General features: G+C 42.8%; 1 protein-coding gene across 3 annotated transcripts in view; it reads left to right on the top strand.

Annotated features, from left to right (window-relative positions):
• The window catches only part of LOC140351640 (equilibrative nucleoside transporter 1-like), a 36,020-nt gene that overhangs the window by 4,784 nt on the left and 13,497 nt on the right, over positions 1–17,739 (top strand). Inside the window, exon 1 of one of the 3 annotated variants that reach the window (XM_072437559.1) lies at positions 6,786–6,827. The exons of the other annotated variants lie outside the window; for them this stretch is intronic. The gene's annotated coding sequence lies outside the window, so the exon portion shown is untranslated. Of the gene's footprint in view, positions 1–6,785; positions 6,828–17,739 lie in introns of those variants that run through there. 3 annotated transcript variants of the gene reach the window in all.

Raw genomic sequence — 17,739 nt, forward strand, 5'->3', positions numbered from 1 at the left:
TAACACTATTAGCAAGCTCAGAGACAAATTACACATTATAGCAAACTTTATGAAGAGTCTTGAACCTAATGGTGATTCTATGTCATTAAGATAAGATAATGAAGCAGTAATTGGTCCCAATAAATCAATAAGACAAATAGCAAAAAGGTCATAGTACGTAAAGGCAGGAAGTAAAACATTTGGAGAGCAGAGATAGTAAAGACAAATGTAAAATGGAGGCAAGTGATTTGATTTCTCCAGCAAACGGGGTGCGTTCACCAACACAGCCACAGCGCCACTGAAGTGGGACCAAATCCGGGTCAAAACCTGGACTCTGGAGCAAACCAATTCTCCAAACTCAATTGAGCACAAATCAGGACCACAAATAACTAAAGTTAACAGTATTTTTTTCTCAGAAGCCATTTGGTAGAAAAACCTCACCCAAAAACCTTATTATTACTGCTTACATTGGCATTGCCCACAACTCACTGACACAAATCAAATGAGTTTAATGCTTTTTCGTACTTACTATTTGTAAGTTGGAAAGCACTGGGCATGTGTTTGCTGAAATGTAATGGCTTGAACAGATGCCTCTCTCATCACATGGTAAACAGGTCAAACGGGGTACACATTGTCCCATTGCATGAGCATGAGCTGGTGTCGACATAACAACTGTGTAATGCTTTTCAAACGGGCTGATGAGATGTTTAATTAACAAAACATCACCATAAAAACTCCATCTGAACCATGCCCTGCCCTGACCACCTCGGTGTGATCATTTCCCATGTGCGCTGGGGCCAACAGGATGGCTGACGCTGTGTGATAAGAGACCAAGAAGAAGAGAATCCTGTCACTTATGTCGAGGCGTGCAAAGACGTGCTCCCAGTTTATTTGAACCCGGACAGACAGCAAAATATACACCAGACACATTTGAGCAGATGGTTAAGTCAACAGGGAATTCTTGCTGCTTCTGAAGAATTTGAACATGTGCAAAAGGAAACAGGCATGTACAATGGTAACATGTGTGAGCGCTGGAGCAGCCTGCAGCATGTGACAGCAGTGTGTGAAAAGGTCATGGCATGTCCTGTGTGGAGGAGCACGCTCGCAGCTCCCACAGCTTAACATGAAATACTTTTTTATTTTGAAAGTAATGACGGCCTAATCAATATCAGAATGTGCCAAATAGAATCCATTGGTTGTGTGCTTATGTAACTGCATCAATCAGCGGGTCATTCACAACTCAATAGTGTTTGGCCATTTTGAGTGTTAAAACGGTAACCCACTTAACTCAGACTTGGATTTGGAGCATTTTGTAAAAAGCCCTTGCTGTCTACTCACAAATGGGTTTAGATCAGAGTTTCTCAAACGGTGGGTCCTTTATCACTGGTTGTTGGTGCGTTCAGGTGGTACATGAGGTCCTGTAAGTCAAATGTATATTGTAATTTGAGTCCTCTTTTGAGTAAATTCTTGTTTAGAACCACTGTAGTCATGTTGTAGTTGGCTCTAGTGTAGGCCTGGGACTGTTACAGACCCGTTTTAGATCTGGTGGTACCTGGAAAGCTGAAAAGTTTAAGTTTAACTTTGGGTTTAGATCAATGGAATATGTAGAATATGGTGCAAAGGAGCAAAGCTATTTTCCTAGAAGTCTTTGGTCTGACAGGTGTGTGGGGGATGTAGCTGTGTCGATGAAAACACGATGAGCACACAGCTGACGGAAGCCCTCGGCAACATTATCAGCATCTGTACGGCATTCTGCACTGGTCGAGGATCGTCCTGTGTCTTCACTTGCAGCCCATTCCTCATAGCACCCAATAAACTTAGGTCCATTTGACTTTATAGTTCCACAACTCTCTGGATCTTTGTAATAAAAAAATGTTGCAACCTCAGCTGTTTGCATTGATGCTGCTCTCTTAAGGTTTGGCAGTGAGAATTAAGAATAATAACTAAAAATGCAGTTTTTAGCATATTATTCAAAGCTATTGTCTCTTGCCCCGTGTGTCTTGTTTACAGAGTTAAATCATTTCTCAATTGTTCTTGGTCCTGAAGATTTTCATATAATATGTTGTGTTATTATCAGATGTTAAAGTATTATCTGATAATTCAGCAGTTCTTCACACATAGATGAATAGTTTTCTTTAAGTCATCAGTTTATTTAAAAGGTTTAAATTTATCTAAAGTCTGCTTTCCTTTATTTGAAAGTCTTGTATATGTAAATTACATAATATGATTTGGATAAATGAAGTGTTGCAATCATTAAGGTTCAGTTTGGCCTCTTTCCCACATGTGGAGTAGAATGCTTCCAGATGAATCCTGTAATAAACATAGTTGCGTCTGCAACATGGAATTATGGCCAGAGCAGTGGTGGGTTTGTGGACCACTCAACGTGACACAGACCTTTCAGTTCCATGTGACCTTTGCCAGACCCTTTAGTCCACAATAGGTAAATGTGAGGATCAGTGCCTCTGAGAGCTCCCGTTGTGGGGTCTCTGTCAGCTCATTCCTTAAGCCTTAATCCCCCCAAAAATGTTAAATTCCTGAACCGCAGTGCAACCGAATAGGATTGAAGTCAAAGTGATAGTGGCTCCTCTGCTTCTGTCTCAGTTTGTGCCTTAGCTCCAATTCCAACCTCTATTCAAAGTCCACAGGATGTTCCCAAATAAGTGTTGACACAACAAACAGGTGTGAAAGTTCCGGTCAAACTGAGTTTGGTTTGAATGTTATTGTTACTAGTTATATTTACACTTGTATCCTCCTCTTTAAGCAGTGTGCAAACAACCCAGCTCACGTCAGTTTGATGACTTCAGGGCGTTGTCATAATGACCACAATGCTCATAAAGAACTGATGATATATAATGTTAAATTGCAATTGTTGTTTAGGAGCAATGCAATTATAACATCAAAAACTTTACATTATCGGAAAATTATGCTTTTAGCAAAAAACAATATGACAGAATACTTGATGTGTTTAAATTAATTCTATAGAGTATAGTATCTCCATTGGTTTAACATGAAGTAAACTGAAAATGATCTGAATATTTGTTATTGTTGTTATTGTTAATATATATTATAACTGGTAAAAAGAGCTGATTAAAGGTAAAAAAAAGAACATATTTCTGCTCTTGTGCACATTTCTAATGGATTTCTGTTGCCTAATATCACCTGAATATTGCCACAAAGATAATGACATAAAACATATGGAGATATTATGTCCACGCTGCCTGCTGGCGTACCTCAAGCAGCTTCAATTTCCAAATCCTGCAATGAGTTGAATACATCAGTGTATCGCTTGCAGCAGTTCTTCTGCACCTGCCAGGCTGCAGTTGACACAGTTTCATTTTGAACGTTGACAGTTGTGCTACATGTGAAGCTTTGGTAATCTCAAAGTCATCTTTTCCCTCCAGAGTCTGAACTCTCTCTGCTCCAAACCACATGCTTTTACGAACGGGAAAGCTGTCAACCTCTCCATTAAGCTGACCTGATTATTGGCAATTTGCTATGATTGAATCACAATTTGATTAAAATTAATTTAATTGCACAACCCTGGTGAACAAAATCAATAAAGGTGAAAGTTTGTCTGTCACCATCCATTGTCTTGCATATCCCACCTAAACACTCTGGTTAACTCTTGATGCCGCCTGAGCCTTCTGAGATACAAACTCATTTTAAAGAGGCTCTATGTAACTTTACTGGTAGATTGTGCTTGGGATGTTATTGCTTGAATGTTCCACACAATGACATTAAATCTGTTTACTAAATTTACATGTGCTTTTATTGATCAAAATTGTACACTCTTACCGGGACTGGGCTCGCCTCTCCACGGATCAGACCTTTTACTTGGGCTGGCAGCGTCACCATCAGTTCAATACCGAACTGTGAACCTTCAAGGCACAGGAAAACGTCTGTGGAGACAAGCTAGAGGCAGAAAAGCTAGTGCACCTTTAAAATACATGACAACTTTCTCCAAAATGTGCCCTGTGGTTCAGCGTACACATCTGCAGCAGAGACACAACAACTTCCTTGACTCAGCTCCTCCTTGTGGGCTCAGTGTTGGCACGCAGAGGAAGCAGACTGTTGCTCCTGCACTAATGGGACCGCTCCAAAACCACAGAGGGCTTTTTTTAGAGCCGGGACAGGGGCTGGGTGCGCACGTAGGTCGGCAGAAGCGGTGCCGTAAACAGTATGGACACTGGCTAGACTCCTAAGCCACAAAAACAACTATAAACACAGACAGTAACATAGTGGTGTAGGCCGGCCCACGTTACAATGGAGCACATTGGTGTCACTTTTCAGCCTTTCCAAAAACATGTTCAGTTGTAAAGGTTTCTGTGATCATTTTGATCTTGGACTGAAAGTGGATGCATTAGTCATTGGATAAAAAAAAAACATGTGGCCAGGCCAATAATTACTCCCTCCCTCAGGCACATACTCACTTTGTCCTTGTCTGTGTGTGCACGTCTCGATGACCTTCAGTGGAGCGGGACAGGAAAATAATGCAAATAAAACGACTTAAATAGGACATTTTTGGTGTGTGAAACGGTCTTTCTATGCCTACTGCTCCTGTCCATTTAATTCATGTGTACATTAGACCTAAAGCTTTGACTTCAGTAGATGTTTAACAATCTTTTTCTGTAAGTGTATCCATTAATTCAAATTCCCTTTGCCTGTCACATTAAAATCAAACAGAACATTGGGTCTAGGCTCACACATTTTAGCAGATATGATTGAAGCTCACTCCTTTGACTTCATGTTGGCAGTTCAGTGTTTCCGTAGTGAAGACACAAGGCTTCTACCCTCGTTTTACAGACGCTAATTTCATGTCATCACCACCACCACAATAATGAGCCTCTTCCTGTCATGGCTCATCGCGCAGGGCCCAGAGTGAAATCTGCCTTACAAAAACAACAAAAAATATAGCCGCAAGCGGCAATGATCGGCCCTTGCCACGCCGCCGCCACGCCGCCGCCACGCCGCAAGAGGAGGGGGCGCTAACGCGCCCCAATTGTCCTTTTATTACGCCTACTGCTGAATCTGTGACGCTGTCACATCTTCTCCCCTTTGTTTTACCATCAAAAAGCAATTTTATTTTGAATTCTTGGCAAAATGTGCGGCTTTGCCGCACAGACACCGTGACTCTTTGAATAAAAATGTGGATAACTTTTGATGGTCCACCCCTGAAGATGAGTCTCACCAAATTTCAGGTTAATAGGGCTGACGCCCTGGGAGGAGTTTGTGAAAGTCTAAAGTGTAAACATGTTCTGGCGATTTCCCCATTGGAATAACATGGAAGGTTTCGGTCATCGTTACGGCAACGCCATAACAATTATGACATGGGTCTCATTGACTTTTTTGATGGGGATGCCAAAATTGAGTTGTGTGTCAAATTTCATATAATTTTGCAAAACTAAATATTTAACCTCCATATAAAATCTGTAGGGGGCGCTGTGGCTCCAAATTAATTTATTTCACTTAGGTGAAATAAATTTAGGGCAAAGAGTTTAACAACTGATTCTAATTTGACACAATTCGGACTTTATCTGCGCAAACGACAGAAATGTTAAATTTGGGAGATTTCTGAAATTCTTGCTACAGTTTGCGGCTTCGCCGCACAGAGACCGTGACAGGTATCAATGTAATTTGGATAACTTTTGATGTCCCACTCCTCAGTACCATTTTCACAAAATTTCAGCTTTTTAGGGCCAACGCCCTGGGAGGAGTTCGTAAAAGTACGACGTTTGGAAAAACTCCGAAGTCATGTTTAGCCATTTTTGATGCAATATGGCCGACATTTGGTTGGGCGGACGGCGTTGCCGTAATAATATTTTTTACTTCTCTTGTCACCATCTACCTCTGCGCCAAATTTCATGATTCTACGATCAGATTTTTTTTGGGTCATTTCCCATCTCTCAATGCATTTTTGGTACATTTGGGGGCGCTGACGCGCCAATTTTTTTTATTTTAGAAAAGGGAAATAGCCAGAATGTAGAGAGGCACGATTTTTAGAGGTGTGAACATTTTTGTGACTTTTCGTCAATGTTCACTGGGTGAAAAATAGGGGGGTTGGTCCCGAGAAGAAGAAGAAGAAGAAGAAGAAGAGAATAATATTCCAATGCGAAAACAATGTTTCCCATTTTTCAAATATCATAAACTATACATTTTCGGAAAGCGCTCGCGCTTTCCTACCTCATGGTGTGGGTCCCTGGTCACTGACGGGTACTTTCGTTAATTTTGAGTGGGCTCCGCCCACTTTGTGTTTTTGGCCCTCTATACAGTAATAATGTTCAATTTTTGCATTACATGCTTATATGCACGGAACATGCAAGAGATGGGGAACGTATTCGTGAGCTACTTAGCGCAAATGAGTGCTTTATATGGGGATGACGACTGCTTCGCGGTCGTCATCTCAATGTAAAGTGCTCGTTTAGTGCGCACTTTTGCACGGGCTTCGCCCGTTTACAACGGTAATGTTCCATTTTCCTACTACTAATTAGTATGCACGGGGCGTGCATGAGTGAAGGAGTGCGTTAGTGAGTATTTGGAAGTGGGCGAGCGCTTCGCGCTCGATTTCGTGCGCACTACGTGCGCACTTTCGCAGCCGTGCTTCGCACGGCCTTACGAGATTAATAGGCCTCTCGCCAGCTTGTGGCGCTCGGGCCTAATGAATCAAAACTTTCAGTTAACAAACTCATTTCCAACAATATGTTCAACTTTAAAGACTAAAAAGGCCAACAACAATAACCAAATCTAACTGCGATCATGTGACGTCCTCTGGAGCTGCTCCTCCTCCTCGGTCCTCGGTCCTCGGCTCTGACACGCTTCTCACTCAGTCACAACAAAGCTCCCGTGACCAGGTAAGACCCCCGCACGCATCACATCCAGTTGACGCGTTTTAACTGCACTTTCAACAGCTCGATCGCCCCGTTTCGTGTTTGGCTGTGTTAGTCCTGCCCGGAGACGCGGCGAGAAGCGTAAAGGCGCGCGCGCTTCGGTATCGCACGTTTATTGAATCCACATATCGTGAATGGACTATGTGTTTTTTATTTCTTTTTTTTAACATTACCAAGTAGGCTATTCATCATTTCAGTTTGAATCGTGCGTTATGATGAGAACCCGAAACGCCGGTGCGGTTATTCTGGTGATTGCCCTAAATTTTGCGCCAAACGCACGCGTGGTTTTGTGCGGACGTCCAGCGCGCGTGGCATCATGGATCTGTTCTATTCACGCGTGGCACAGACTGGTATATGTGGCACAGACTGGTATATGTGGCACAGACTGGTATATGTGGCACTAGAAGCTTTGGTGGTAGTGCCTTGTTCCATTCATTGCGTCTCCGTCATTTACATTTCACGCACGGATCCACGGCGCGCGCCCGCTCACGTCACAAGTGAAAGCATCGTTTTATTAATCATAGTTATAATCTTTGTGCTGTTGCTTTTGGTCCGGGAGAGAGTGAAGAGCAGATTGTAAAGCACATGACTGCGCGCGCGAGAGGCACGTGTGAGGCGTAATGAGTGGTGGGCGCTTCATCATGAGACTGAGGACACGGACCATCAAGTGTCTGTGTCACTGATGAGTCCAGAGGAAGTGTGCTTTTACAATTATGATCTGACTCTGCTGAGCACGTGGAGAATGGCTCCAGAGAATCAGCGTTTGAATGAGTCAACGTAGTTCCTGTAAGGCGTTGTTGACATGGCGCTTTATTCTAACAATGCTCGGCTATAACACGTGTACATCTATATGTTTAATGTTTCTATATGTTTAATGTCACTTTGGGCAGTTTGTGACTGTCTGGCCCCGCAGTTTAAAGAAGAAGACGAGCAGAATGGTGGCTTTGTTTTTGGCTGAACAGCTGACAATAGCATCCCTGTGGGACATTCACACCTGTTTCTAACGTTCATGCTGCAGGGCAAAGCTTTTTCAAACGTGGCCAAGTCCACTTTCACATGAGGTACTTAAGCTGATTAGAATCTGATCTTTTGCAAAGTGACTGCAGTCTGACCAGGGGGTCACATCTGACTTGTTTGTTGAAATGCTTCAGGTGCCACATTTTTAGGTGTTGGAAAAGAAAACAGCAGCAAAGCTGGAAAGTGCAAAAAAACAAACTTGTTTCTGTAAAATGATGAACTTTGCCTGTATTAGACAAAAGCTAACGTTGACTTGAATGGTGCTGACTAAATGATACTTCCTCATTATAGTCGGTCTCATGATGTAACAGCTGAACTCCTGGTTTTGTCTTATTTCTTCCCCACATCAGGTCACTTCAGGACTGTTGTGTTCTCACATGGAAACTGATTTAAGTCACTTTTTATTTGCAATGTAAACAGCAAATCAGAACTGGGTGTCAAAACGTTCAGTGTGAACGTGGCCATAATGTAGGCTGTACTTGTATATATGTGTTGCTTTCACATTTGAACATAAAACCAGATTGACATTTTGATTACAGTGTTGATTGTGGTTTCAGTGAGAGTTGCATTGCCATTATCCGAGTCGTAACTGCTGACAGCACACGCATCTGGAGATGGCTTTGTTCTGTGGTGGCGGGAAACTGGTGAGGGGATAAAGGAGGGGTTCAGTGTGGGGACAATGGGCCCCTGACCCCTCCCTCTGTTGCTAAGGACAAGCTGGGGGCTCATTAGTGCCACACAAAAGACCACCTTCCCCTGTCTTTGATTGTTTCCTGCTCTGGTCTTGATATTCCTCACCTGACCCCTGTACAGAGACGTGATAGAAGTGAAACAATGGCTTTCATTATTTAACGTTCTATATGTTTGAATAGGGAACAGAATGTAACCTCAGGCCATTGATTATGATTATGTTGTTGATCAAAAAGTCCCACGGCCACTGCATTTTTAGGCCCGAGCCCCAGCAGGGCGGAGGGCCTATTGCTCCCGCAACGCTGCCGAAGGCATGTTTGGTACCCCGTCGCCCCTGGCAAGTACAGTGAACTAGCCCATGCCGAAGGCATGGATCATGCATACTTACTCCTGCTATGACAGAAATAGTAAGGAAGCGCTGCATTCCTCCAAAAACCCTCCTGGCATCGTCCCGTACGCGAGAGTCCATGCCGCAGGCATGGGCCATGCTTGTATCTGCTCAAATCAATGGAAGTCTATGGGGAGTGGGCGGGGCATCCCGACGGAATAGGGAGTGACGAGCGCGTAAGCGCTCGTAATGATGATTCCACCCCATGACGGCATGGGGAAGGCTTAGAGCTTTCAAACGATGTATAATTTGTTGTTATAGTGGAAACGGCTATATTGTTTTTGCTAAAAATATTATTATTATTATTTTTTTTTGTTCTTCATCTGCGCTTTGAGCTTTAATTTGACCCCCTGAACATGCTCAAAAACTCACCAAACTTTGCCCAAAATTCAGAATCGGCGAAAAATTTAGTTTTTTCTGGGCCATTTTTTTTTTTGTTAAAAAATGGCGCGACAGCGCCACCGACAAAAGTCAAAATACATTGCGCCTATGGGAGACGCCCCGAGGTCAACTTTGGCGTAAAGCTACGAAATTCGGGACACGCATTCCTCTCGTGAGGACAAAAAAAATATATTATTGTGGCCACGCCCCCAGACTTACCCTACGGCCGCCATCTTCCTTTGAAAATGAAAACACGCTGTGTTAGCCATTTTGTTCATGTCAAACTTTGACGAACTCCTCCTAGGGCGTTTTGCCCACCGACTTCAAAATCGGCGTACGTCCTCTGGACAAGTGGGGCATCTAAAGTTATCCAATTTTTTGAGATACCTTTTACGGTCTGTGTGCGGCGCAGCCGCAAAGTTGGACAACTTATTTTGGAATATTGCAGATCTAAAAATTGCTCCCATTTGATCAAAACCAGTCCCATTATGACCAAATTTGAATCAGTTGTTAAACTTTCTAGTTTGGACCAGTTTAGGCTGACAAAATTGAAATGGCCGCGATAGCGCCCCCTACAGAGTGACCTTTAAATTAACATTGAAGGTCAAAAATTAGTTTTACCAAAATTGTCTAAACTTTACCCAAAATTCTATTTTGCCGTCCCGATCACAAAAGCCAATCACAAAAATGCCTAAATTTTTGAGGCGTAGTCGTAGCGATGACAGAAACCTCCCATGTTATCCCTATGGGAAAACAGCAAAATCTCTCAAATTACCACATTTTTATGTTTTACACTTTAACGAACTCCTCCTAGTGCGTTTTGCCCACCAACCTCAAAATCGGTGTACGTCCTCTAGACAAGTGGGGCATCTAAAGTTATCCAAATTTTAAGGATAGCTTTTACGGTCTCTGTGCGACGGAGCCGCAAACGTTTCCCAGAATTCTGACTATTTGGCCTTCAGAGTGGCCTATAAACAATAGAGTTATTCCAAATGACATGATATTTTTCACAAAATTCTTATTTGCCATCCTGATCATAAAAGTATGAGAGCCAAAGTCAAATTTTGTACGGCGTAACCGTAGCGATGACAGAAACATCCCATGTTATCCTTATGGGAAAATCGCAGAATCGCTCAAATCACCACATTTTTACGCTTCACACTTTAACAAACTCCTCCTAGGGCGAAAGCCCGATCAAGCTCATATTTTGGGAAAATAATCTACACAAGCGGAGCATCAAAAGTTATCCATATTTTTATTCCAAGTGTCACGGTCTCTGTGCGCTGGAGCTGCACATTTGACCAACATTTGTGTTCATTTGCACTGGTTAAGCACAACATTGTACATGTCCAATGTGTCGCTGTCTTAGTTCGTTAGCGCCATCTCAGTAAAATGCAGAGAGCAGAGTCGGAAGGCCGGCGGCCCGCGAGGGCCGTTGGATGCCGCTTGCGGCTTTAATTACTTTTTGTTTTTCAACTTCAATCTTGGATCTTGGATTAGTTATTTTTGTATGTTGTTTCTTGCATTTAATGTTCAAAAATTTGTGATGGAAAATTAAGATTTGCTTTTTTTTTGTGCTATGGCGACCGTCTGTAAATAATAGTGTTGTGTTGATTGGCAAGTTGTAATACGTCATTGCAGAGCTAAAAATTGAAATGGTAAGTTTGTTATGTAGTTTTAACAAAAGACGATTATGTCTGGTTGTCTCGGTGCTACAAGTAAAATACTAAACACTCAACACCACCACAAATAGTAATTTTAAAGACCAAATAATAGTTGTTCATAGTTCTGATAAAGTTGAAGAACATTTCAAACTTTTCTGGAAAGGACACATTTTTTCATATTTCTGTCATTTTTTCAGTATCGATACCTATTCAAAGGAGCCTTGTTTCCAAACATAATCAAATACAGGCTAAATATAATATCAAATTATGGTTTATAATTAAATCAATTCAACCAATAGGCTAAGTTATAAAACATTTCTGTTGGGCGATTACAAATATTAATCTAGTCTTTTTAGTAGAATAAGTTTATTGTTAAATCCATCTCAGACATAGTTATGAGATCATTTATTACCTAATTATATTTTTGGTGTGACTTGACTTAACTAGCCCGCCTGACTGGTCGATCAGGCTGATCACGCCACACCAACGTGTGTTGACTATTATTGAGATGATTCACTATTTCATATATTCATTTTTGCCAAGTCTTCTCTCCCTCTTCTGATTAGTAAACTATTTAGAAAATGCTGAACTGCCAGACTGTGTCTTTGAACATTCGACAGCTGTTGAGAGATGATGCGAGTGCTGATTGATGGTCAAAAAGGGATTACTTCATTATAGCAGTGCAGACAAAAGCTGTACAATATTGCATGATATTGAAATATGCGATATTTAGGAACTCATCACCTTCTACTCCAGGTTCGAGACCACCCCCACTCCCCCACTTTGAAAGCCTTGTCCTCCCCCACCTCAAATCCTTCACCTCCCCCTGTTGGACCCCTTGCAGTTCGCCTACAGAGCAAACAGGTCTGTGGACGACACCATCAACCTGGCACTCCACTTCATCCTGCAGCATCTGGACTCCCCGGGAACCTACACCAGGATCCTGTTTGTGGACTTCAGCTCTGCATTCAACACCATCCTCCTGCTCTGCTCCAGGACAAGCTCAACGTGCCTGACTCCACCTGCAGGTGGATCACTGACTTCCTCACGGATCGGCAATGAGTGTGGCTGGGGAAGAATGTCTCAGTCACTCGGACTATCAGCACAGGCGCTCCACAGGGCTGTGCACTTCCCCCTCTGCTCTTCTCCCATGTACACAAACTGCTGCACCTCCAGCAACAACTCCGTAAAGCTGATCAAGTTCAGGCTCATCTCGGACAGGGATGAATCTGTCAAAAGGAGGGAGGTGGACCGGCTGGTGTAAGAATTTTTGTGGGACAAATAAAGGTCCCACAATGGAGAAATTCCAGTGTTGCAACACATATTAGGTACAGAAACATGCACAGAAGTATAATAATACAAAAACTGGCATAGCTGTAACAACCTGGAGTTCAGTGCCCAGAAGACAGTGGAAATTAGAGATGCACCGATTCCAAAATTCTTGGCCGATACCGATTTCCGGTTTTTAAGGAGGTCTGACCTGCCAAAACCGATTTTTCCGATACCTATTTTCTATCTAGCCACTGATTTTCCCACAAACTACCCAGTATTTTATGAAAAAGTTGCATGAACACAGGACACACGTTTTATAATATAAAATGTAATTTATTTTGTGGAAAAATAGAAAAATAAATAACTATATATAAAAATAATATATAAATACAGAACTATATAGTAACTAATATGGCCTGGAGAAGAGTGGGGGACACAGAGGAAAAAAGAGTCCATTTCTCCTGCAGAAGATGCAGCTCCAATGGTTCCAGATTGAAATCAAATGAACTATTTTCATATAGTAATTTATACATTTGTAATTTTACACATTCTTTTGAATGAGCTGGAACCCTCTGCAGGAGAGGAAGCAGGTGGAACATGAGGAGGGTCAGTCCCAGAGCGCTACCAGCACCTCCCTCTCAAAGCTGGAGGAGTCTGGCTCCAGGACCTCTTCCTCGTGGTTCTACAAAAAAAAAAAAAAACATTGCAATTTAGATGCCACAGGCTAAAAAACAAATTGTAATCCAACCAAATGCTTTTACACCTGTGGGTGCAGCAGAAGGGCAGCAGGGGCAGGAGCAACAGGAGCAGGAGCAACAGGAGCAGGAGCAACAGGAGCAGGAGCAACAGGAGCAGGAGCAGCAGGGGCAGGAGCAACAGGAGCAGGAGCAACAGGAGCAGGAGCAACAGGAGCAGGAGCAGCAGGGGCAGGAGCAGCAGGGGCAGGAGCAACAGGAGCAGGAGCAACAGGAGCAGGAGCAACAGGAGCAGGAGCAGCAGGGGCAGGAGCAGCAGGGGCAGGAGCAACAGGAGCAGGAGCAACAGGAGCAGGAGCAACAGGAGCAGGAGCAGCAGGGGCAGGAGCAGCAGGGGCAGGAGCAACAGGAGCAGGAGCAACAGGAGCAGGAGCAACAGGGGCAGGAGCAACAGGGGCAGGAGCAACAGGGGCAGGAGCAACAGGGGCAGGGGCAGGAGCAACAGGAGCAGGAGCAACAGGGGCAGGAGCAACAGGAGCAGGAGCAACAGGAGCAGGAGCAACAGGGGCAGGAGCAACAGGGGCAGGAGCAACAGGAGCAGGAGCAACAGGAGCAGGAGCAACAGGGGCAGGAGCAACAGGGAGGGCTGAAGGCAAATCCAGATCTTAAAGAACATTGTACAGCAGTTATATTTGAGCCCAGTACATTTACTGCAATATTATTCAAACCTTTACTATTATAATACAGTATATTAAATGAGGCACATTTATGTTGCCAATATCATTTTCCAGTTTCATCAGCTCTTTGATAACTTCACACACTCACTAGAAGCACAATGAGCTGAGCACTATAGATTCTAGAGCACAGCTGATTGTGTAAACATTTCTTTGAGGCTGTGGGACAATAAAATAGGCCCCGACATTAGATTGTAGTCACTCATTTCGCTGTTCGAGTCAGTAATTTAAGTTTTGTATCTACGTAATGTGATCTCAAATGCATCAAAGTATTTTTAAAGTCTCATTTCAGGTGGATGAAATCTCTTGTTAGCATTAGCTCGTAGCTTAGCTCTCTGCTAGTTGAGCAGAACAACAACAACAACTAACTCAGCCCTGCTGCTGCTTCTTCTTCTGGCCCCTTTATGTGTCCCTACTCTTCTGCAGATAACTCTGAATAAACACATGAACTCGTCAAACACAAACCAGCGCAAATTATTTTGACCGCATTAACAATCAACACATAGATTGTAATCGTCTCAAAGTTGTAATAACTTACCCCACAGTCCAGTCTCCTCTGATCCTCCTCGAGGCTCGCTCCTTCGGCGCGGCGCGCGGCATCGCACCGCGGGAAACACAGGAAGTGTTCAACGTGCGTTTACATAGAGTTGAATGTAAACTGGACACTTTGGCCGTCGCGCTCTGAAAGAGTCTTGTAGTTTTTAGCTGTTTTGCTCTGGGCGAGCTGAGCTGCTACGCACCGCGCATGCGCGCATGCGGGTCAGTTTGGATCGGCTAAAAACCGGCAATTACGACATGGACCGGCCGGTCACTGATTCTGGCTGATTCAGCATAAAACCGGCTTTTTAAATCGGCGGCCGATTGATCGGTGCATCTCTAGTGGAAATGATTGTGGACTTCAGGAAAGTCTTATGGCCGTTCCACACCGCCGCGGCCGAAGCGTCCAGTTTACATTCAAAGTCTATGGTAAACGCGCGTCGAGCACGTAGTGCGTTATCCGCGGCGCAATTTCTTTGTTTTTGCGGCGCGATTGGTGCGTTTTTTTACGCTCTCGACGCTTTGAGCGACGAAAGCGGCTTAGGCGACGAAAGTGGCTTACGCGGCGCGTTCAGATATGTTGAGGTCTCTGCCGCTGAAGCGTAGCAGCCGCCGCAGCAGCCAATCAGAGCTGACGCTCCAGTGACGTACGTACGTACGTATTGCCCCTCGCATGTCCGGTATTCCCCGTGGAATTCCCAAAGAAGCGCCACTTTTTCCTTGCTCGTCAACCATGGCAGACGAAAGACTGATTGTGGCTGTTTGTGGGAGAAAGGAGCATGTACAGTGAACCCTCGTTTATCGCGGGGGTTACGTTCCAAAACGAACCCGCAATAGGCGAAATCCGCAAAGTAGAAACCTTTATTTTTTTACAGTTATTATACAATGAAATACTCCATAAAACATTGAAGCTCACGCGCGCCGCTCTCACCGGGCTCTCACACGCGCCGCCGTCTCCCGCAGCTCACGCGTGCCGCTCTCACCGGCCTCGCAAACTTCAATTTGGCAAGCGGTTTTACGTACGTGTACATATTAATCCATAACGTTATTGACACACAGGTAGAGAGACTGTTTAGCCAATCAGAATGCAGAACACAATGCATGATGAAAATCTGCGAAACAGCGAGAGCACGAAAAGTGAACTGCGTTATAGCGAGGGACCACTGTATTCACAGTGGAACAGAGACAGAAATAAGCCTGGCGCCTCCGTGTGAGGGTTTTGAAAACCAAATACGTGAAAACAACACTCTCGATATCCATATTGAGCTTTTAACTATGCTATAACATTGTTCCCTTATCACAAACATACCTGGAGTAGCATCTATCTTCATTCACACTAGTCCTCAAAAGATCTGTGACTACTACAAGTACTACAAAATATGTTTTAAGTCTGTAATTATAATTAACAAGTGACTCAACAGTATCATCGACACAGATGGTCGCACTCTATATATTTCTGTAATATTTTGATCTATATTGTGCAGTCCTAGTAAACGTAGCAGTACACTGAGTATCTGTACATGTAAAGGAGTGGGGTGCATTGCTGGATAGATACGGGGCTCGGGGGGTTGCACTCTGCTCGGAGCGGGTCATTTTTCAGTCGAGCGTGAAATTGAAAACCTGGTTGTGAACTGACAAGAAGCGTATGAATTATTATTGTTTGCGATAACTGCTCGTACACACGCACACACGTCACGTCAGACGTCAGATGAGTACAACCAACAGGAAATCCAGGTTAATGAAAACACTGGATTTAGTCATTTTTCCTGTAAATGATTTAGATCCACTTCTACATTCCAGAGCATTGTATCTGTTGCGGATTTTACATCTGTCAGGCTCACATCACATGGGCTGCGTCCCAAAGATATGCATTACAATGATTGAGTCGGACATAAAAATGCCCTTCAAAATAAAATCCTATCTATGCCAAGAGCCTCTCCACTGTACCACCTGTCACGCAGTCACTCATTCAAAATCATCAAACTGTCTTGTCTAAGGACACGAGTCACTACTTCAATCTTTGAGCACTACATGTCAAACTAAGTGCTTTTATTGAAAAAAATCACCATTTAAAAGAGGTGGAGATGGTGTTCAGAATAAAAACCCCGGGCGCTTTGTGACTTTAAAACATCCCACCACCACTAAAGCAATATAACATCCTCAGGTGAAGTTAAATACGCCCCCTTTTAGTCTTATTTAACATTAAATATTACATTTGTACATCATTACTTAATATTTAGATTATTGTAAACCACAATATTGATTTAAAATGGCTTATTCATTGAAACGGATCAATGATCATGTTCAAAATGGCAGATCTGAGAAGCTCCGCCTCTTCATTATGACATTTCACCTTCATTCATAAGCAGCAGTTCATTTACATGTCTTATTGTTGAAAAGTGTCTACGTGAAAAAAATGTATGACACAAATTATACCAACGATCAAGGACTGGACCAAAATTATAATGGACATTTACAAAATGGAATCTCAAACTCAATTTGAAAATGACAAAGAACAAATTTGACAGACTTTGGACTGATTGAGATGGATTAAATGTTAAAGACTATCAAAGGATGTCATACGTAAAGTGTGTAAAGTGTATGTTCCTTCTCTGTGACATGTTCTTGGTTTTGTCATGTTTATATCTCATAAAACGGAATGCAGGACAATACAGGATTACTCCAAAAGGCACAAATCAATAAAAATATAACTTTAGGGAACATTGTTATAATAGGGTTAAACGGTCATAAAAGTTGATTTGGCATAATATGTTACTTTTAAGATGCCAACACACTTTTCTGCTCACTTTAAAATCTACTACATAGTATTTACTCAGAACAAAGAGGAAACAATAGTGAAAATCCTGATTGTTGGGTAAGGTGTTGGATTTACAGTCACTTCACGTCTGGAGGTGCGTCACATTCACTGCATTGTCACTTAGAAAGCCGTGTTCAGTGGACAGTTCTGTGTCACTGAGTTTCACTTCTGACACCAAGATGAAATCTGGACAGTTTTCTGCTGATTTGAGTGAAAAAAGTCAGAGTCATGATTAAAGTGGAGGAAAAAGTGTGTCAAAGGCAGTGCCACTTAAAAAAACAGAATAATACTCAAATACTAAATCACGTATAAATATTCATACTAAATGTCTCCTATTAAATCAGTTTAATAATTAACTCTATTACAAATGGCCTAGAATTAATCTAATAGCGTCTTTCATGTTTGTGTTATGGAGGAATACAGGCAGATGAGCAAATTAAAGCAAAAAATAAAACTAGACACCGTGCAATGGCAAGAAGCCATTATCTTCTAGCTTTTTGTTATTTTGATCCCATAGCAGATTTAAATTGTTTCTCTTTTTGACTTATTCATTGTTTTATGTTGCGCCGAATCACCAAGACAAGTTCCTATGTTTGACAATTGGCAATAAGCCTTTTCTGATTCTAATTCTTCTTGGAGTTTTATGGCGGTTGGTATCCAAGTGTTACATTACCGCCACC

Source organism: Eucyclogobius newberryi, unplaced genomic scaffold (genome assembly GCF_026437365.1).
Source record: "Eucyclogobius newberryi isolate DKJ021-1_F unplaced genomic scaffold, fEucNew1.0.hap1 SCAF_8, whole genome shotgun sequence".
NCBI classification, from domain to species: domain Eukaryota; kingdom Metazoa; phylum Chordata; class Actinopteri; order Gobiiformes; family Gobiidae; genus Eucyclogobius; species Eucyclogobius newberryi.